At 42.2% G+C, this 21,726-nt stretch overlaps 1 protein-coding gene across 8 annotated transcripts in view; it reads left to right on the forward strand.

Moving 5' to 3' along the window:
* The window catches only part of TRERF1 (transcriptional regulating factor 1), a 138,185-nt gene that overhangs the window by 70,699 nt on the left and 45,760 nt on the right, over positions 1–21,726 (forward strand). For all 8 annotated transcript variants that reach the window (XM_006122093.4, XM_075925439.1, XM_006122095.4 and 5 more), the window contains one exon: positions 21,480–21,572. The gene's annotated coding sequence lies outside the window, so the exon portion shown is untranslated. The remainder of the gene's footprint in view (positions 1–21,479; positions 21,573–21,726) is intronic.

The raw sequence follows: 21,726 nt of genomic DNA on the forward strand, positions 1-21,726 counted from the left end.
GAGCTGTTGGTGAGGCTACAGTTTACATGAACCCCAACATTGAAGTTGGTGGCAAATACTACACTCTTGTTAAGAGGCCTGTCTCAGGGAATGTAACACCAGTGCTCCATCACCCAACTTTGGGGGCCTTTTGGGTTCAGAGTGAATTACAACATTGATTTTGTTTGATAAAAGATGTAGCTGCCTGCGACCTGCCTGTTGGAATGATTTCTTCCCTCTGTAGCTGTGGCCAGTGGAGGTGCTCAGCCTGGGGTTCTTTCAGTTTAAAAGTTGCTCGTCAAGTTTTTTGTTTGAAAGGCCCTCAGTTTGGGAACTGTTTTTCCCTCTGGTGTGAAATTAGCACTTGTGGAGAAAGCGGTATATCTGTTTGTTTGTTTGTTCACTCTCTGATTAGTCATTTTCTGGTTTTGAGGGTGTGGAAAAACTGCTGGTTTTATCTTTTGTATGATTGTATTTTTAATTTACATACGACGTGTCTAGATCATGAGATAAATACTTTTGTATTTATAAAGGAGGCATGTCAGATACATTTAGTACAAAGGAAGAACTTGTAATGGGGCCATATCTAAGTTGATGAGTCACAACATTAAATACATTTAAAATTAACAATACAAATGAATAGTTACTATAACTTGTTTCCTCTCTAATTATGTAGGGTCACAAATTGTTCAAAGATTACCTTTTATTCATTTGAGTGGGAATTTCATCGTGAGCAATGTAGACAATGAACTGAAGACCTGTGATGTGAGAGCTGTAAATAAAGTGGTTTCTAATTCAAATACAGATGGACCACAGAGCAGTTTTATATCTTTATTATAATTAAAGGCTTGCTTATTTTTAAATATATAATGTAAAATTTTCTTTTGTTCCCAAGTACAGTTACCTTGGAATAGCTACTCACCAGTGACTTTGCAGGCCTCTTTTTCATGTTTGTTAGGGCTCCCAGGCCTGTCTGTTGCTGATATTATCTAGTGCGCCCGTGCACTGCTTTTGCTATAAAAAGTGCCATGAACCACATATGAGCAGTTTTTAGAACTGTGCAAACAGTAAGTCAGAGCCAGACCCACCTAAAAATAGGAATAAAGACATAATCGGGGAACCCGAGCAATATTGTAAAATGCTAAAATGCAGGCAAACTGATATTATTTAAAATAGATTATTTTTTGACCAGACAAAGAAAAATTGACAATGCTACCCCCAGTAACCGTTTTAATTTTATGCTGTAATGGAATGTCCTATTTTCAGTCCAACTCTGTCTTTTGAAGATGAAGATTCTGTAGCCTAAAGTAACTTTCCTTCAGGAGGAAGGAGGTGCTGAGAATGAGTATGTCCTGTGATGTAGGTTTCAAGCTTAGGTGCTTGGGGTTTCCATCATATACAGGGTTTCCATCATATACAGGGTTTACAGTTTAGCTGGATGGCTCTCAGCACTCCCACTATATACATTGTTTCAGCACTACTGGTTTGGGACTGCCCAAAGAATCAGAATCCAGTTGATTACATTTGCTTCTGTATTGTTATTTGTAATGTCTGCTGTAGCAACGTGTATGTGTACCCAAATATATTGTTAACCGATTAGCCTGGTCTCATTGGTTAACCCCCACAGTTACACGCAGCAGCACAAGGAGATGGGAGCTGATGCACATGGGGAGCTGGCTCCCATGGAGCTGCTCCCCTCCTCCCGCTGCTTCCCATAGAGTCAGCAGCATGTGGCGGAAGGCAGGTGCGAGCATTGGCTCCCGCAGAGCTGCCTATTGCCCTGCACTGCTGCCTCTGAAACAGAGGCAGCAGAGCAGGGGAGGAGGAGCAGGCAGAAGCAGAATCTAAGATTGAAAAATTGCTCAGTTTTGGTCTGGATATTATGTAGGTTAGCTGCTGGTATAGCTTTGCAGTTCACTTTCACTCCAGCAGCATTTCTGGGGGCACTATCTTGGTAAATAATGTCAGAGTATCTTGCTGGTCTTCATTTGCCTTTTCGAATAATGTTGTTTTCTGTCTCCTGGTCGCCTGTCTCAGCTTAATGTTATTGAGAGTCAGGACTAGGGGATATAGAAGAGATTACGACTCAGCTCACCCTCAGAGGTCCCCTATTATCCCTTCCAACACTATAAGTGTTTCAAAGGCCTAACAAATAGGGTTGCCAGATGGTTTCAACAAAAATACTGGACATACTTGAAATTACCTCACAATCTACATTACATTGTATTTAGAAAATACTGGACATTTATATTTTCTCAATTTGTTTTCTGAACAGAAAGCTCAAATACTGGACTGTCTGGTTCAAAACCGGACACCTAGCAACCCTATCAAGACTGGGAAGAATCTCAGGGAGAGAAGATCAGAGTGCATATAAAAGTGCTATTGTAGCCTCTCCAGAATACAAGCAATAATGGCTTGTGGTGAAATTTTGGGTGGGGAGTCCTTGCTACCATAGTCATAATGCCTTCAGGGCAAGATCCTGAAAGACAGGGCTTGTATCAACATCTGAATGGTTGGCTAACTTGAGTCAGAAGAAATGAAAAACTCAGGATCAAATGTTCTCCGATCTCATTGCAGGTTTTCTCCCCAAAATGGGGAGATGGAGGATTGTTGTTAAAGTCAGGGAAAGAGAAAAAGAAGTGGAGCTCTTAAAAAAAATTGTTGGACAGACATTCCTTTGCCTTGGGGGAATAATAGAAAGACAGTGAAGTTCTTCACAAAGAGATGAGAGCCCAAAGCAAAGTCAGTCAGTTGATGCTCTATATCAGAAGTGACCACAAAGCCTACTTTATGCCTTTCCTCTTCTGAAAAGGAAGAAAAATGTTGGGCTACATCTACACTGTGCATTGTTGCACAAGAAGATTTGCATATCTAATGAGCCGCCATTTTTGTGCAAGGGGCTTTTGCGCAAGAAGGAGCTGTCTAGACTGCTCCTTCTTGCGCAGAAAACCTCTTTTGCGCAGGAGCCGTTCTGCCGCTTATTTTGAGGAAGAGCGGCTCCTGCACAAGAGGGTTTTTATGTACAAGAAGGAGCAGTGTAGACAGCTCCTTCTTGCGCAAAAGCCCCTTTCACAAAAACGGCGGCTCATTAGGTATGCAAGTGAGGCACTGTGATATTCTTTGCTGTGCCTCATTTGCGTATCTTCTTGTGGAACAATGCACAGTGTAGATGTAGCCTAAAGGAATGGTCCAGTTATCTCTATGGCCTTATGCTGGCCTCAGAGACCATGATTCTTGAACTTGATGAGGTTACAGCTGGAACCGTCTCTGAAATGAAAATCTCAGAAGGAATTCCAAGCCAGGAACTGATCCACTACCAACATCTGGATTTGCTAAAATTAGCATTGTGAAAGCTGAAAGGGGAGAAGTGAACTCGCGGGGATATTCTGAGAGAATTTTGGGGTATGCTTTTGGTATTCTGAAAAGCATCTACCACCAAGATATGTGGGATCCGTTGGACTAATTTCTGATACTGGTGCAACAAGAGATGGATTAATACCAAAATGCTAAGATAAAGGATGTATTGAGTTTCCACAGGATGGGTAATCAAATGGTCTCAAAGATTGAGACATATTTAGTGTCCTGATGAAAAATTTGTTTTGGTTCATTACAATTCAGAATCATGATCTCTTCAACAGATTCCTTGGCAACAGTATGCACAGATTTTTGGAGTATGAATTTGGTGCTAGATGCCTTAATCAGATAACTATTTGAACCACTGAACAATTTCAACCTACTTTATCCCTCAAAATGGCAGTCCCCTCAGATGTTGGAACTTGGACCAGTGTCTATGGAGTCTCATCCATGCATTTTGTATGATGATAAAGAACCAGATTTCTTTAAAGATATCTAGGCATTACTGCTGTCAGCGTTGCAGTACCTAAGTCTGATTTTTTTTTGAGAGAGAGTTTTAGGCTATAGTAGGAGCCTAAATCCTGTTTTAACAGTGGTTCTTAAGAGCCTAAAAACCTTTTAAAAATTGGATGTGTATATATTGAGTTTTATGTTCTGAGGTTTTCTGGTGAGGGACAGTCCTGGCTCCAGGCTGGTTGTCAATCTTTGCTTTGCCTCCAGCCACTTTGGAGAGGGGACAGACCCTATAGGACAGACTGGCTAACATGGAGAGTGTTAGAAGGAAAATTCACAGATGAGAAGAAAATTTTCCTTGGTTATTTTGTTGTTGTTGTAATTCTGAGATAGTAAAAATATTCAGTGCCTGAAGAAACCCACATTAAACTTATTTTTAAACATGAGTTCATTTTTAAATACCATAGTGCGCTTGGTGCTTACTGGAATTTCAAGCTACATGTAATCTGTATTTGTTTAAAAGAGCATGTTTTTCACTGCAATTTTCTATTCAAGAGCATTATATTAATTTTTCATGCAAATATTCAATGAATAATTTGTATGGATTTTCTGACCACCTGCTGATTATAGCCGTTCTAAAGCACTCTACAGAGAGCAAATTCTGGAACTTAGTGGTGGAGTTTTGCTGTTGTAAAGAATGCAGGATTTGGTCCTGAGACAAAAATGGAGCTTCCAAGAAGAGATAGTAATGTATGACTGTTTGACACTAGTAAAGAAATGAAATACTTATCCATCTCTGTAGCTTTTATTGTTCAATTGTCTCCATTCAGAGTAGGGATGTGAAGATTTTACAAGTTAAGGTTAACTGGTTCTGCCTGCAGTGGGAAGGGGGCTGCTCCAGTCTTATGGAGGGTCCACCACACATAATAGCTGCTCCAGTGTAGCCCCTGCCTGCTGCAGGCTTAAGCACCCCACAGTCGGGGGGAGGAGGGCGACGATAAACACGGGCTTCTCTGGGTGTGCTGGAAGAGCCCCTGCTTGAGGGAAGGGTAGGGGGGGCCTTTCAGTTCAATGGTAGGTGGGGCGGCCATTCCAGCTGGGCTGGAACATCGTCCCTGTTTGCTCCCCTTTAATCAGTTGTTCAGTTAAACATACATTTAATTGATTAGCCAATTAAATGGGATTTTACATGCCTAATTCAGAGGCAATACCAGCCTTTACCTGGAGTCAGCTCTGGTTTTATAGTAAAGGTTAGAGAGTGGTTCCCACAGATTTATACTTCTGCTATTATTAAGGTTGCCAGATGTCCAGTATTGACCCAGACAGTGCGGTATTTTCACCTTCTGTGCGGTAAAAAAATTCAGAAAATACTGGACACCTAAAATGTCTGGTATTTTCTGATTTTTTTTTTTCCCCCTGCCAGGAGGCAAAAATACTGGGCACCTGGCAACCCTACGACACACTCGGCAACTGGGCCCAGCCTCCGAGCTCTGCCCCAGGCTCCCCCAGACCTCCCACCTTACCTGGTTCCACAGGGAAGCTGTGTTCTGGCTCCATCAGGAAAACCAGATGGCTGCCAGCAAAAAGCTTCAAAGGCTTTTCTTAAAGGGGCTGTGCTGTTTTATAATTTATTTATTTATTTGTTTGTTTGTTTGCTTAATAACTCTTGGGGTCCTTTTTTTCCTTCCCCCCAACAACTTTGGTCTTGTGGCCCCCCCTTTTTTTCTCAACAAAATTTTTCCCCCGGGGTGTGTGTGTGTGTGTGTGTGTATGTGTTTTTTTTTTTTTTTTTAATGCAGGGGGGGATATGTGTTTGGTATTTTTAATTAAACCATCTGGCAACCCTAGCTATTATGTATTATGATACTTGGAATGTAGTATTTCTCCACTTTTCTGCAGAAACATTTGCAACTGTGGTGGCTCCAGTGTGACTGCATTATATTGGTGTTCCAGGGAAATCTAGAATTGCTCAGTCTCTGCAGCAGAAAGCCTAGCATTGCCTTCCCTCTCATTTCTGTTGCAGTTGTTTCTACTTGCTGTTTAGTTTTATTCATTTTACTCAGAGCACTTGCCCTCCTCATGTCGGCTCTGTGAAGTAAGGGGGCCTATTAGAAATTACACTGTTTGCTGTGTACTTAAAATGGTGGCACTAATTAAGAAAGAGTGTGCTTGTTGGCTATTCATTGTCACCTATTTCCAGCCAGGCACAACCACATGAATGAAGAATGTAAGGAGAAAAGCCAATAATGTTTCATTATCTCTTTTCTTTCCCGGAACATGTGATTAAAATTAGATATCAAATCTGAGAACTGGGTGCTTACTTATTATTTAAATAACATTCTCTTTTCTATGAATCTCATCAGCTGGCATGCAAATCTGATGTGAAAATTGATGTTGTATGTGGTACAGATTTGCGTCCCATGGATTCAGGTAATGCTAAATGTTGATTTGCCTCCTATTCCCCACCTCATATAAAGCAAACATATCTAAGTACTTAATCTCAGAAGTCAACATATTCTGAAATGAGAACTCAGATTTATTGGGTGTCCTCATCAAATGCAGTCTGACTCTGACTTGGAAGACATCTTACTGGGCTGAGATTAGGTATATGATTAAGGCAATAAATAAATTGAATACTGAGGCTGCCTCCATCAATACTGGAACTCTTACTCCTCACTAGGAGTAAGGGAAGTTGACGGGAGCGTTTCTCCCATCGACCTTGTGCTGTGAGGGTGTCAGTGAAGCTCGGTTTACAGTAAGTTTTTTACGTAGCTGGAATTGTGTAACTTAAGCCAACCTTCCCCTGTAGTGTTGACTGGCCTAAGACAGTGTGTAAATGAGGTATACTATCTGGTTTTGATGAAAGATGTGCAAGCTTGTCTTTTAATGTTTGCAAAAGACCAACAGGAACTGTTTAAAGCCACATTATTTAGAGGCCTGTTTTGATGAAGTTGTGGGAGGTGGTAGATTTTTAAAAAATTCTAATGTCTCGAGGAAAAAAAGATAAATGGAATACAAAAGATGTCCCAAAGACCAGCTAAATAGGTCAGGCAAACTAGACTAGAGGTCCAGTCGGCTCAGATCCGTTTGACTGTAGGAAGATTATACATCTTTTCTTTTAAACAGGGTCGCCATGACCCAGACAAGTGGACACTCAAAATTATAGAGAATATATTTGTTTTGAATTTTAAACTAACTTTATTTTCATGCAAAGTATTGTGCCAAAAGAGCCAGATAACAAAGCCAGTAATGTGAAAATGCTAAGTGGATATTTTAGGTATTAGATCAATGACACTTACTTCTCTTGTGAATGTATATTTCTTAATTAATTTAGTTAGCAAAAAAATAATAATAAAAATCATCCTAAATTCGACTACTTATCTCTATCCCCCTGTGTTTCCCTCTTGCCATTCATTAAATCTTCTAATTAGATCGTTTCCCTTCTCTCAAATGGATGAAACTGCCCACCAGTTCACAGTTATGGAAAAAGAGTAAAGGTCTCTATGGCTTGTTTTTATTGTCTGCAACTCAGTTGCACAAAAAATCAATCCACCAACCCACCAAAACTAATGAGCAAAATTACTCTAAGATACCCTAGCAGTAACAGTCTTGGTCAGAGGACACCCTTCTCGCTTATAGTTTCCCTTTGATTCAGCATCTTCCTTTTATACTCAACCCTCAATAGTCACATGAGAGGTGGGTATTTGTTAATCTTTTACAGGCTGCTTCACCTCTCTCTTGTCATTCAATCTCAATGGCAACTTTATTTGCAAAGGTAACCTTAATGCTGATATTTCCTTCCTTCTGAGTGCTTGACTTTGAAACTTTAATCTTTTATTATTTTTGTGTACCATATATTGCTCTCTCTTTTTTTTTTCCAATAATTTATAAGGATGTGATGCTGAACTGTCTCGATCAAATTTTCTTGACTTATGACGCCTTAATTTAGATAAGATGCTCCAAAACTCAGTAAGCCAAACCAGCCATCAGTGAAGTTGATCATAATTGTGGGAAGACTGCCAGATATGTGTGTGTGCATTCCTGGTCATTGCATACCATTTTTTAAAAGGTTACTGCATTTAGTCTTTATCTTTCGCCAGTGGTATTTGTGATAATCTAAACTTAGTACTGTGTGCAGATGGTATATTGGGGTGGGCAAAAAAATTTTAAGACCCCGGGCTGCCCCAGAAGGGGTGGGGCCTAAACTGTAAGGGGGTGAGGCCAGGATGATTCTGGGCTACCCCGCCCACAAACTATGATTGGTCTGGGCGTGGGGAAGCCCCTTTGCCCCTCCCTTCCCACTAGGCTCCCATGCTCCTGGCAGGGCGGGAAGAGGCTTCGCACGCTCTCCCACCCCCAGGCTAATCAGGGCCTCCTCCCGCCCTACAAGCAGCATGTGGCACTTTGAAATGCCGAGTGCTCCTCGCAGGGCCAAGGCAGGTTAAGGAAGCTTTGTGCAGCTCCCCCGCCCCCCAGGCCAATCCATTACAAACTGAGTATCTACCACAGGAGTGGGCAAAAGGGCAGCCCTGCTGCTTCCTGCCCCCAGGCCAATCAGGTCCTGGGGGTGGGAGAGCTGCATGAAGCTTCCTTCACTCTGCCCATTCCCTGCTTGAGTGTACGGCACTTTGAAATGCCGCATGCTTCTCACAGGGTAGGAGGGAGGAAACCTCACACGCTTCTCCCACTCCCAGGCCAATCAGGTTTGGGGATGGGGGAGCGCAAGATGGGGGAGCGCATGGCACTTCAAAGCACTGTGTGGTCCTACCAGGGCGGGAGAAAGTTTTGCGCGCTCCCCCACCCCCAAGCCCTAATTGGCCTGGCAGCGGGGAGCCGCAGGGCCTCTGTGGGCCAGATCATCCCGCTTGGTGGGCCAGATCCAGCCCTCAGAGGCCCTTTTGCCCACCTTGTGGTAGATACTCAATGGCTACGTCTAGACTGGCATGATTTTCCGGAAATGCTTTTAACAGAAAAGTTTTCCGTTAAAAGCATTTTCAGAACAGAGCGTCTAGATTGGCATGGACGCTTTTCCACAAAAGCACTTTTTGCGGAAAAGCATCCGTGCCAATCTAGACGTGCTTTTCCGCAAAAAAAGCCCCGATAGCCATTTTCGCGATTGGGGCTTTTTTGCAGAAAACAAATCTGAGCTGTCTACACTGGCCCTTTGTGCAAAAGTTTTGCACAGAAGGACTTGTGCCCGAAAGGGAGCAGCATAGTATTTCTGCAAAACCACTGACAATCTTACATGAGATCATCAGTGCTTTTGCGGAAATTCAAGTGGCCAGTGTAGACAGCTGGCAAGTTTTTCCGGAAAAGTGGCTGATTTTCCGGAAAAACGGGCCAATCTAGACACAACCAGTTTGTAATAGAGCCTGGTGTACAAACATTTATTCTGCATGAGCAGAGAAATTTGTATCAATCTTTTCTTACTCTTTGTCTATCTTTAAGAGTTCTGCAGACTATTGTTGCTTTGGTATATAACAGTATGTTACATAACTACAGATGTAGATTTATGATTGGGAAAGCTGGATCATTGTTGTACCCAGAAAACTTAAATTGAGAAAAAATAATTTTTCGTTTACTAAGTTGCGAATATTTCACAAGTGTTACATTTCCATTTTATGAATATAACTTAGTAGTGTGCAGTCTGTTAGCAGTTCTAAAGCAGCAGCAGGAGTTTAAGAGGGCACCTGTTTCAGTGAACAAACTGTCAGCCATTGTCATTTTTAGAACTGTCTTTAATTAATGTGCAACTGACCTGGGTGAATGTGGCACACCAGAAACTTTTGCTGCATAATTGGATTGTCCAGCAAGAGGGAACTGAGCGGGATTGGGGCCAGCCGGGACATGTAGGCGTGGCTATGCCGGCACCAGTCTAGGGGCTCCCTGACTGGCCCAACAGGTACTGCTAAGGGTAAAAAAAGTTCCGGCAGACGTGCACGCGGCACGCACACACCTACTGGAATGGACATAAGCAACACATCTCGAAGAACAACAGTTACAAGGTAAGTAACCGTCTTTTTTTTTTTTTTTTGTCTGTAGAAATATCATTTTGAAATCGCAGAGTAAAGGCAGTATGAAATGTTGCACAGAAATGAGCAAAACAGCACTACTAATCTCATAAATACTTAGAAGCCAAGTAGTGTAGCTTCATATATCCAATTTCTACTTGGTGGATGTGCCGGTACCCAGGGTTATGAGGTACCTCTCTACAACCTGCCCATAGTGCGTGGGAACTTAGTATCTGGCTGCCAGGGGTCAGTTCCCTGAAAACATCAGCCACAAACAGCATAGGCACTTCCCTCTCCACCTACACACGCTCTTCTGTCCTACTTCTGCAGGTTAATAATAGGCACGTTCCAGCCCCTGAGTCTTCCAAACATCCCACTGCAGTGTCCAGCCTCTTACGCACTGGATGCTCAGAGAATTACCACAGGAACAGTTCACCACAGCGTATTAGCTACACTGTGGAATAACCACTTCATTGAATATTCCGTACTTAGATATCTTTATAGTGAAAACAATGATAGGTTTATTTAACAAAGAATAGTGATTTAGTGAAGAAGCAGGAAGGGTTAATAGAAAAGGTTATATATAAAATAAAATCATACCACATATTCAAGAACTTAAGTTTAACTTCCAAATTGTCTTGTCTAATAAGGTATCGCTTACCATGGCTGGGCTGGAGCAAGCCCCATCCTCTTGCCGCCATGGGTTGCTTTGTCTGGGCTGTATCACTCCTCTGTTCAGGCCTGCTGCCACCGGGCTGCCACCGGAACTGGTAAGCCTCACCCATTAAGGGTGAGGTTTACCGGTTAACCATTCACATCCCTAGTTTCAACAGAATACTTACATAATGTTCTTTGGTGAACTAGAATGCAAATCCCAGACTTAGGGTATCCCTGTAACCCTTATGTACTCCGTCCCCTCTGACAGTTGACAATTAAGAGGTCCTTGGGTGAAAGCAGTTTTATAAACTCTTTAATGATGCTGTAACACGGTGCAATTCACTGTCATGGTGCCTCCTGCTGGTCACTCCAGGAATTAGCTCCAATCAATGCTGGAGTACCTTCTTTTGGCTGGTGTCACACCTGCTGTTGCCTGTTAATGGGCTCTGCCACCTTACATTAGGACCCATGTCCCTCCCAAACTGCAGCACCCTTCTCGCTGGGTACTTCCCTGCTGCAGTGCCTCCCACACTCCGGGAATCCCCAACTCCTTGTACCCACTTTGCCTCAATGACCCTACTGTCAGTTGTCCTCTAGCCCCTTACCTAAGGGTGTAAACTACAGTCTGAAATGGCTATTCATCATAAGCAAGGCGGGGGGACTATTGCTTGCTACTGCCCTGGCTGCCTCCCTGCAGCCCTAAGGCCTTGCCTCAGGTCATGCAACTTAGGAGTGAGGTCAAGCCAGAGCTCCCTAGCTCTGCCTGCCTTTCCCCAGCATTGCTATGTCTCGGGAAGCCTCTAGCTTTCTTAGGAGCCAGGTCCCTGCTCCACAGCTGGAGCCAGAGTGAGAGTTTCTTCTCCCCTCCAGGAGCCTTATACAGCCCTTAGCTGGACCCTAATTGGCTGATGCATTGCTGGTTCCCTAGTCTCAGCTGTTTCCCAGGTCTGAGTTTAATCCTTGTTAGGCCAGTAGCCTTGTCACAGATGTTCATTACATTTTGACTTTCTCTGAATGGCTGCATCTGTCCTTGTATCCTTTATTTTGGAAAATGTTTACTTTTGTCACCTGGATCTAAAAGCTATTTGTCACCTGAATCTAAAAGCTTTTTATGTATCCCAGTAATATAGGTACAATGGCCATATTCTCACTACAGCTGATCCATTTTGAAGACCAACATTTGTTGCACTACCCACTGTAAATCAAGACGATATGTACACTGACTGAGTTAAAAGTAAAAAAGTGGGGCAGGGCAGGAATTGTGGTCCAAATCTTCAAAAGTGATTAGTGGTTTTTGTGTACCTAAGTTTTGGGCATCCATTTTCAGAAAGTTCTGAGTAAGCGCTCTGTGAAAATCAGTCTCCTTTAAGTGGTTTCAAGTGAATCATCCAGAATTACTAGTCACTTTTGAAAATGTAATTGTTAGAGCTATTGATTAATCACAGTGAACTCACATGACTAAAAAAAAGAATCGATTAAAAAATTGTGAAAAGAAATTGAAATGTATTAAATATTTTGGATGCTTTTCTACATTTTCAAATATATTGATTTTAATTACAACACAATATAAAGTATACAGAGCTCACTTCATATTATTTTTATTACAAATATTTGCACTGTAAAAATGATAAAAGAAATAGTATTTTTCAATTGACTTCATACAAGTACTGTAGTTCAATCTTCTTACCATTAAAGTGTAACTTACAGATGTAGCTTTTTTTTGTTACATAACTGCATCCAAAATCAAAACAACATAAAACTTTAGAGCCTCTAAGTCCACTCAATTCTGCTTCTTGTTCAGCCAATCGCTAAGATAAACAAGTTTGTTTACATTTACCGGAAATGCTGCTGCCTGCTTCTTTATAGCTGGCATGGTATTTATGTGCCATATATGCTAAACATTTGTATGCCACTTCATGCTTTGGTCACCATTCCAGAGGACATGCTTCTGTGCTGATGCTTGTTAAATTAATCTTTTAATTAAATTTGTGACTGAACTTCTTGGGAGAGAATTGTATGTTTTCGTTTCTGGTTAATCGCATTCTGCCATATATTTCATGTTACAGCAATCTCGGATGATTACCCAGCACATGTTGTTCTTTTAAAGAACACTTACACTACAGACTGACAAAATGAAAAGAAAGTACCAGTGTAAGATTTCTATAGATAGCTATAGCATTCAACCCAAATTTTAATCTGAAGTGCCACCCAAAATCTAAGAGGGATGAGGTGTAGTACTTACTTTCAGAAATCTTGAAAGAGCAACACGCTGATGCAAAAACAACAGAAGCCACACCCCATAAAAGAAAACCAATTCTCTGCTGGTGGCATCTGACTCAGATGATGAAAATGAACATTTGTTGTTTCACTCTATTTTGGATCACTGTCTAGTAGAACCCATCATCAGCATGGACCAGGGTGGGCAATAATTTTTGATGGAGGCCACTCCAAGAATGTGGAAAGTGGTCCAGGGCAACACTATTCTATAATATTAATGGAGGAAGCGTGGGATCTGAGATGGAGGCTGGGTGCAGAAAGGAAGCTTAGGGTAGTGGATTTGGGTGCAGGAAAGAATCTGGGGTCTGCAAGGGTGTCTGGATAAAGGAGCGGCAGGAGATTGGGGTCCAAGACTGGATGCAGCATCTGGGAGGGGTGTATGGGTGCAGGAGAGGATTCTGATCTGAACAAATGTAGGAGGCTGTGTAGAGTCTGGGAGGGGGTTGTGACATGGGACAAGGGTACAGGAGAGGTTCAGAGAGTTTCAGTATATTTGAAAATGTAGAAAACATCCCAGAATATTTAAATAAATGGTATTCTGTTATTAATTAACATAATTAATTACAATCTATTGTTAAATCACTTGACTGCCCTAATAATCATAGAGCTGGAAGAGACCTCAGGAGCTCATCAAGTCCAACTCCCTGCCCAAGGCAGGACCAATCCCAACTTAATCAACCCAGGCAGGGCTTTGTCAATCCAAGACTTAAAAACCTCTAGGGATGGAGATTCCACCATCTCCCTAGGTAACCCAATCCAGTACTTCACCACCCTCCTGGTGAAGTTGTTTTTCCTAATTTCCAACCTAGACTTCCTTCACTGTAACTTGAGATCATTGCTCCTTGTTCTGCCATCCATCACTATTGGGATCAGCCTTTTTCCATCGTCTTTAGAATCTCCCTTCAGGAAGTTGAAGGCTGCTATCAAATCCCCCCTCACTCTTCTCTTCTACAGACTAAACAAATCCAAATCCCTCACTCTCTCCTCCTAAGGCATGTGCTCCAGCCTCAGTCATTTTGGTTGCCCTCCGCTGGACCCTCTCCAATGCATCCACGTCCTTTCTATAGTGGGGAGCCCAGAACGGGACACAATACTCCAGATGGGGCCTCACCAGAGCAGAATAAAGGGGAATAATCTCATTTCTAGATCTGCTAGCAGTGATCCTCCTAATGCAACCTAATATGCCATTAGTCTTCTTGGCTACAAGGGCTCACTGTTGACTCATATCCAGCTTCTCATCCACTGTAATCCTCAGGTCCTTTTCTGAAGAACTGCTACTTAGCCATTCGGTCCCCAGCCTGTAACAATGCTTGGAATTCTTCCGTCCCAAGTGCAGGACTCTACACTTGTCCTTGTTGAACCTCATCAGATTTCTTTTGGCCCAATCCCCTAATCTGTCTAGGACACTCTGGACCCTATCCGTGCCCTCCAGCGTATTTACCTCTCCTCTTTGCTTAGTGTCATCTGCAAACCAGTCCTAGAACCGATCCTTAGGGCACTCCGCTAGAAACTGACCGCCAACCTGACATTGAGCTGTTTGTTGATCACTGCCTGTTGGGCCTGACAGTCTAGCCAGCTTTCTGTCCACCTTACAATCCATTTATCCAATCCATACTCCCATATGTTTTGTTTCCCCATTTCCTCCTAATCTTTTTTTTTTTTTTTTTTTTTTTTTTAAACCTGTCTATACCCTGGATGGATTTCCTCAGAATAGGGCCTTTCCATATTGTGTATCTTGAAAGATCCTAAGATATTTCAAGTACAATAATAAGGAATACATAACAACAAACAATATAAATGTTTAATATTAAAATTATAATTTAATATTACCCTTGAATGGCATATGTAGTTGTAGAAGCTAGGGATGTAAGCAACTAGTCGGCTAGTGACATAACTAGTCACTCCCCCGCCTTGCTGCCTCTATCAGAGAAAAGCTGCAAGAGGGGGAGCAGAATCCGGTCTTGGGGGGTGGCTTAAAAGCCAGTTTCACACCAGCACCGTCTCGGTGGGGAGAAGGGGCAGGAGCAGGGCTCTTGCTACATTTCAAAAGCAAAGCACCTGGAGAACGGGGGGGACCTCTTGTACATTTCAAGAGTGGGGCCAGCAGGGGACTGCTTGAGTCCCCTCCTGGCCATGCTCCATGCAGCGCTACCACCTTTGAAATGCAGCAAAAGCCAGCAGGCCTCTTGTTACATTTCAGTGGCGAAGGTGCCCTTATGACTAATCGAATAGTCGATGCAAATTACATCGACTATTCGATTAGTTGATTGATCTAAATTTAACATCCTTACTAAAAGCTAAGAAAAAGGCAATCAGTGCTCAGGCTTCAGGCATATTCAGATTATCTGCAGAGTTCAAGAAGGAAAGTGAGTATTGCCCAGTTGGCGAAATGCATTAGGGATATTTGCCTTACACTTAAAGTAAGTATTGGCCACAGCTAAAGGCAGGATACTAACTGGTGGCATTTGAAAGTGAAAAGACACACAAAACTGTTAGCAGAAGTAAAGACAGCTTATACTATGCCGGACTCAAAAAGGGTAGGCAAAATATAGCCTGCCTTCCCAGAGAAACTTGCAATGCTATAGTTTAGCAAATCATTTCTTTAAAAATTAGAATTTCAGTAATAATAGTAAATAAAAGATAAGCCTGAGGGCAACCCTGATCAATTCCCCTACAAAGTACATATCTTATAGGAGGCAGATTTATGGCACAGTCCTGGCATCTTAATGGTCTCAATAGAAAGGGCTACAAAACTGTTTACATAAACATTTTATACACCCACATCACCAGAGGCCACCTTCTTCCCCCCCCCCCCCACACGTACCAAGAGAGTTCAAATATCACTTCATCATTGATCAGATGTGCAGCAGCACAGTGAAAAATATTAAAAACCATCCATTTATTAAATCCTGTCTGGTTCTTCAACAGTTGGGGACATGCCACTCAAGCCCCTTCTCTAAGGCTGTAGTAAGGATCTTTTGCATCAGCATTTTGAAGCAATCCTTTAATTTCATCTTCACCCAGGGTATGACTAATGCAATAAAGGGTTCACTTGCAGTGCTTAGAATTATTTGACGTATTAAGGTAATAAAGTGATTTAACAAAGACGACAAATGGGAGAGTCACAGAAGTGACCTCAATTTCTTTTGGAATGAAGGAACTCTGTCCCTTTTGCACTACATTGAGTTAATGATCTTAATTAGAAATTAACCTCTTTCTCTTGCATTACAAGAACATTGGTAAGTCAATGAAAAGCTTAAATTAACTGGCTGGACAACATTTTATTATTCAGCAAAAGAAGAAGGAACTCTCCCCATATATTTTTTTCTTTAGCAGATATCCAAAGATGATGATCAGTTATTTTTTTCAGAAATAAATTTAAATGAAAAAAAATGTTACATTCTGTTCCCCCATCAGATCCAATAATTTGTAAATTTAGAATGCTCTCGTTCCTCATAAGAGTGAAAACAGGAACCACTTATATCAGGAGCCACACGAGAATACAGCAGCCTTTCATACTAAACTGGAACAGGGAGCTCTTCTTTAAAGGAACACACAATATTTTAAGGGTTTGTGAAACTCCTGAACATTTACATAATTTAAAACTTGAATTTTAAAGAATGAGTAGATTTCACGATACCCACATTTTAAAACTGGATTAATCCACTAGCCATTTTGCTTCCCCTCCAGCCTCTCTTCATTTCTGGAGTTACTACAGCAGCTTATGTTTTTGTGATTCTCCAGAATTAGGATTTAATGCTTTTATATCATTTTGTGTTGAGATCTAAACCTTTAGATGGTGTGTTGCACAGGACCCAGTTCTAACAGCCATCATGAAGGACTATTAAGGACAGAAAGAAATCTGTTTCCCATTTTAATGGTCAGGAAATATATAGTATTGAAATGACAAGGAGGAGTCCTGTGGCACCTTAGGGTCTGTCTAGACTACATGCCTCTGTGAACAGAGGCATGTAAAATAGGCTACCCAACATAGTCAATGAAGCTGGGATTTAAGTATCCCTGGCTTCATTAAAATAAAAATGGCCACCTCGCTGTGCCAGCTCAGCTGATCATCAGCACAGCGTGTGAGTCAAGACATAGATTGGTCGACAGGAGAAGCCTTTGTCGACTGCTCCTGTAAACCTCGTTTCACGAGGCATAAGGGAGCGGTCAACAAAGGCTTCCCCTGTGGACCGATCCTCATCTTGACTGCCACGCTGTGTTGGTGATCAGCTGAGCCGGCACAGCGCAGCTGCCACTTTTATTTTAATGAAGCCAGGGATATTTAAATCTCTGCTTCATTGATTATGTCGGGTGGTCTAATTTACATGCCTCTCTCGGCAGAGGCAAGTAGTCTAGACATACCCACAGAGACTAACAGATTTAATAAGGCATAAGCTTTTGTGGGTAAAACCCACTTCATCAGATGAATTGGGTGGAAATTAGAGAGGTAGGGAGAACCACATCTACCCTGACTTGATTAGCCTCATTAATACTGGTCCTACACTTGATAAGGAACTTCTTTCTTTCATAGTTTAATATATATGTGGGTCTTTCATAGAAGCTGATGTGGAAATACATTGAATTTTACCCACAAAAGCGTATGCCCTAATAAATCTGTGAATTGCTAAGGCAGGGCTGGGCAAAATACAGTCTGAGGGCCGAATACGGCCCGCCAAACCGCAGGATCCAGCTTGCAGATGCAGCGGGGGGGGGGGGGCGGGAGGAAAGGGGAGCCTTACCTCACCTCAGGCAGGCTCCGGGCCTGCCCCACCTCCCTCCATGCCATTCAGAAAAGTGGCAACTAGTTGTCTTTTGAACAGCTGTGAGCGCCGTAATATTTTACGCAGCTTTCAACCCTGTTTTAGCTGTTTCCATTGCTTCGCATTGACTCTAGCCATTCTGAACTTCAGAATAAAACATGGTGACAATTCTGGAATCTTATTATACAGATAAAAGCTTCATATTCCAATACCAGAAACAAGAACACTATCTCCTTCTGTTGGACTGAAGGGTACTGAAGTATGAACAAGACACATTAGTGAAGTATTTCTAGTTTAGGGACAATATAGTGCAAGGAAGCACCTTTTACACACAACTTCTTCTATATACAGCAACTTATTGATATATGTTTTGTACAAATATTGTTTGGATTACTGAGAGAAGTCTTAACTTATTTTTATTGTTTCTTAAATGATGATAGTATGTTTATCATTATACAAGGCAAAATACAGAAAGTCTCTGCGCCAAAGAATTTACAATCTTTAAAACTCTAGTGCTTGTCAGTGAAATTAAATAAGAATACCAGATTAATCCTGCAGATCCTGTCCAGCATGGAGGCCCTTTTTTAAAATCTGTCTTCGAAAGCATGGAATTGGATAGTGTGTTCCAGTCCTCTCTTTCATAATAATTCCTAATTATGAGAAATCACATCTATAAAACAGTGTAGACATTTGATTAATATGACTGCTGACAAGCCTGAAATGAGGTGCAAAATATGGTACATAACACATAGGATCTGATTACATTTTGATTGAGAGCCATGCAGCACATTGGGGCATTTTAGGTCTTTATTTTACTTTCCTAACTCTATGGTTTAATGCAGGGGTGGGCAAAAGGGCCTTGGCAAGTTGGATCCGGCACACCAAGCAAGATGATCTGGCCCGCAGAGGCCCTGTCACTCTCCCTAACCCCAGGCCAATCAGGACTTGGGGTGGGGTGGGAGTGCGCAAAGTCTTCTCCCACTCTGCCTCCGTCCTGCAAGGAGCATGAGATCTTAGAAGTGCCACATCCCTCACAAGGTAGGAGGAGACTTCACGTACTTCTCCTTCCCGCAGGCCAATTGCACGCTCCCTCCTGCCTTAGGCACTCCTCGTAGGGCAGGAAAAAACTTATGTAAAAATATGGTGCGTAAGCTTTTTTTCAGTTTTATCCATATACATTTTTACAGTTGCAGGAAATTGTAGGGAAGTAAGACAATAATTATTTAATGACAGGAAACAAGCAAGAAAAGATTTAACAGTTAAAAGACAAACTGTCAACATGACACAGCCTCATAACAAACTCAAATTCTTCAGCTGCATTTTTCTTGTGTTGCCTATCGTAAATTATCATCAATAGAAATAGTTTTGTCAGTTTGTGTATAGGGTGAAATTGACATTAACTTACATTTGCAAATAAAAATTGAATATCCTTCTAAGCCTACTTATTCAAAATATTCTAGAATGGCAGTTTTCAAACTGGGGATCAGAACTCCAAAGTGGATAGCCACCCCATTTTAATGAGGTCTCCAGGGCTGGTGTTAGGCTTGGTGGGGACCAAAGCTAGAGAGAGCACAAGCTCTGCCACACAGAGCCCTAGCCTGAGCCCTTGGGTTTAAGCCAGTGGTGGGCAATAATTTTTGACCAAGGGCCACTTGATAAATTTTGAAGTGGTCCTGGGCTGCCCCGGAAGGGGCAGAGCCTCTGGTAGAAGGGGCGGGGCAAGGACACTTCCATGCTTCCCCACCCACAGACCCTGATTAGTCTGGGGGTGTGGGAGTGCGCAAATTCCCACCCCTCCCCCTAGAGAGAACCACCATCTGTTCTGAACAATTGGCGGGTCCCTCTAGGTACCCGTGCCCCTGGCAGTGAGAGGAGACTTTGCGTGCTCCTCCCTGCTGCCCCCAGGTCAATCAGGCCCTGGGGAGGGGGAGCACGTGAAGTCTCTCTCTCCTTGTCCCTGTCCCTGCCCTGCAAGGGAGCGCAGCTGATGGTTGACTTCAAGTGCTGAGCTCCTTGCAGGGTGGGAGGAGACTTCATGAGATTTCTCCCCGCCCCCCATCCCCAAGCCCTGATTGGCCTGCGGTTGGGCAGAGCATGCGAATACTCCCCCCTCCTTGCAAGGAGTGTGCAGTGCTTAGAAGTGTCCTGGCCCCGCCCCTTCTATCTGAAGCCCCCGGGGCTACATCAAAAATTTCTGAAGTGGCCCCTGGTCAAAAATTATTGCCCACCCCAGCTTAATGGGTATGGTTGCTTGATTCAACTTCTGTCCAACCATCTTTTGTCAGTTCTCCACTAACGTCATAGAAACGGAGACCTGACTGGAATACAGTACTGTTCCCCAGCCTCCCTGCTCACAGTTTTAATGCTGAGTTATTTTTAAACTAATATATTGCTCTGGAATTCAAATGGAAAGCAAGCAAGCAGCTACATAGATCTATAAATGTGACCCATCTATTATTTATACATCTAGAAAAATTCAGAGTGTGTGTTTAAAAGTCTGGCTTTTGTAGATTAAACTGTGAGGGATATAGGACCATCTTCCTAAATAACCGCCAGCTGCCCCAGCTCCCACAATGAGATTAAAACATTTGGATCCAGTGATTGTCTGATAATATAATTTAGAGAGGGTAGAAAAGCAAGGCCTCTTTTTCTGAGAGTCCACAATTTTGGAATGTTCTCCCATTTAATGTGAATTAATTTGTGGCATTCTTCCCAGGAATACTGAAGCTTTATTTTCTTTTTAATGTGTGTGTATGGAGAAAGGGAGAGAGTTGGAATATGTGCTATTTATTGTGCTTGGGATAGAACTGTTTGTGTTTTTATAACAGTGGTTCTCAAATGATAGTCTCTGGACTGCCAGTGTTAAGTGGAATGTTTCCTGATGGTCCTCAGAATAGAATATTTATGCAATCCAGTAGTGGAGGGACTGGTAGTTTGGAAAGAGAGTTGAGAAATCCTGTTTCCACTTAATTCTGTTGAACTCCCATTCTTTAAGAAGATATTTCTCTTGCCAAGTAACTTTCAGAACTAGTGGTGGTGGAAGTGTTACTCTTTAATTATGTATTTCTCTATGTTTAATGCTCCCATTGTTAGACTATCTCTATAGTGTCAAGAACTCTGATAGTCAATTGCAGAAATGTATTTTGCAGATTGTAGAGGTTGAGGAATCACTGGCTTGTTACATATAGTAGTTCCAGGATTTCTTTGAGTACTGGCTCAATTTTGCCATTGGTGGTTATTGATGTCCTATTGTTAAGACACTCCAGAGCCTTCAGGCATGAACTGTTAAAATATAAAAAATAGTTGTATTCTTTTATATTTCTTTCATAGGTGGGGAAGTAAACTCTGTTGTTGTTATACTTTCAAATGTCTCTCAGTTAATCAGTTTCCTCAGTGCATCTAGAGTCTAATTAATGGCTTATCATACTAGAAAAGTGCTGGTCTTATGTAGTACGCAGTACTGTGAGATGCTGCATACTAGGGACATTAAAATTAACAGTAAGCATCACCCTTGCTGGTGCTTACCAGGTAAGCATTTAACTGGTGGCTTAGCCAGGCTGGAGTAGCTCCTTGTACTGGCGCTCCAGCCCAGCCAAGCCCTTCACACCCTCGGTGGTGGGCTGCTTCAACCGGGCCAGTCTGAAGCATCTCCCAGCCTTCAGGATCCCAGATAACTGGTTAACTTTTTAAATGGGATTTTACATTCCACTGCATATCTTCCTCTCAGTGGGAAGTGGGAATGCTCAACACCCTGCAGGATTAAGACCATAAATCATTTGTTCTAGAAGCCACGAGATATTTTCAGAAATATTGCTCTTGCAGGGATGTGTGTTGGTGTTAATATAGATGTGAAGGAATGGTTTAACTTGTTAAGCACATGAGAGCACATTTTGCAGCTTTGTTTCCTATAGTTACTGAATTCTCTAGTCACTCTGTGCTTCAGTAATTGGCATAGTAATATAATAGTTAATAATTACTTTTTCAGGTTGGAACACAAGTAATCCATGTTTGCTTGACAGTGTGGTGACACTGTAGACTAGCCACAAGAGGACCACATGCCCCACCTCCCACGCTGGAGGTAAGTTGATTGTGTAATATATAAGGGACTTTCAGACTTACTTCTTAAATACAGACCTCTTATTTTTGACAGTGTTTTCTGATACCCTTGCATCAGAACACTGCTCTTAGCCAATATCTTACCACAGGTCGAACCTCTCTAGTCCAGCACTCTG

The sequence above is a fragment of the Pelodiscus sinensis genome, chromosome 3, assembly GCF_049634645.1.
Source record: "Pelodiscus sinensis isolate JC-2024 chromosome 3, ASM4963464v1, whole genome shotgun sequence".
Lineage (NCBI taxonomy): Eukaryota > Metazoa > Chordata > Testudines > Trionychidae > Pelodiscus > Pelodiscus sinensis.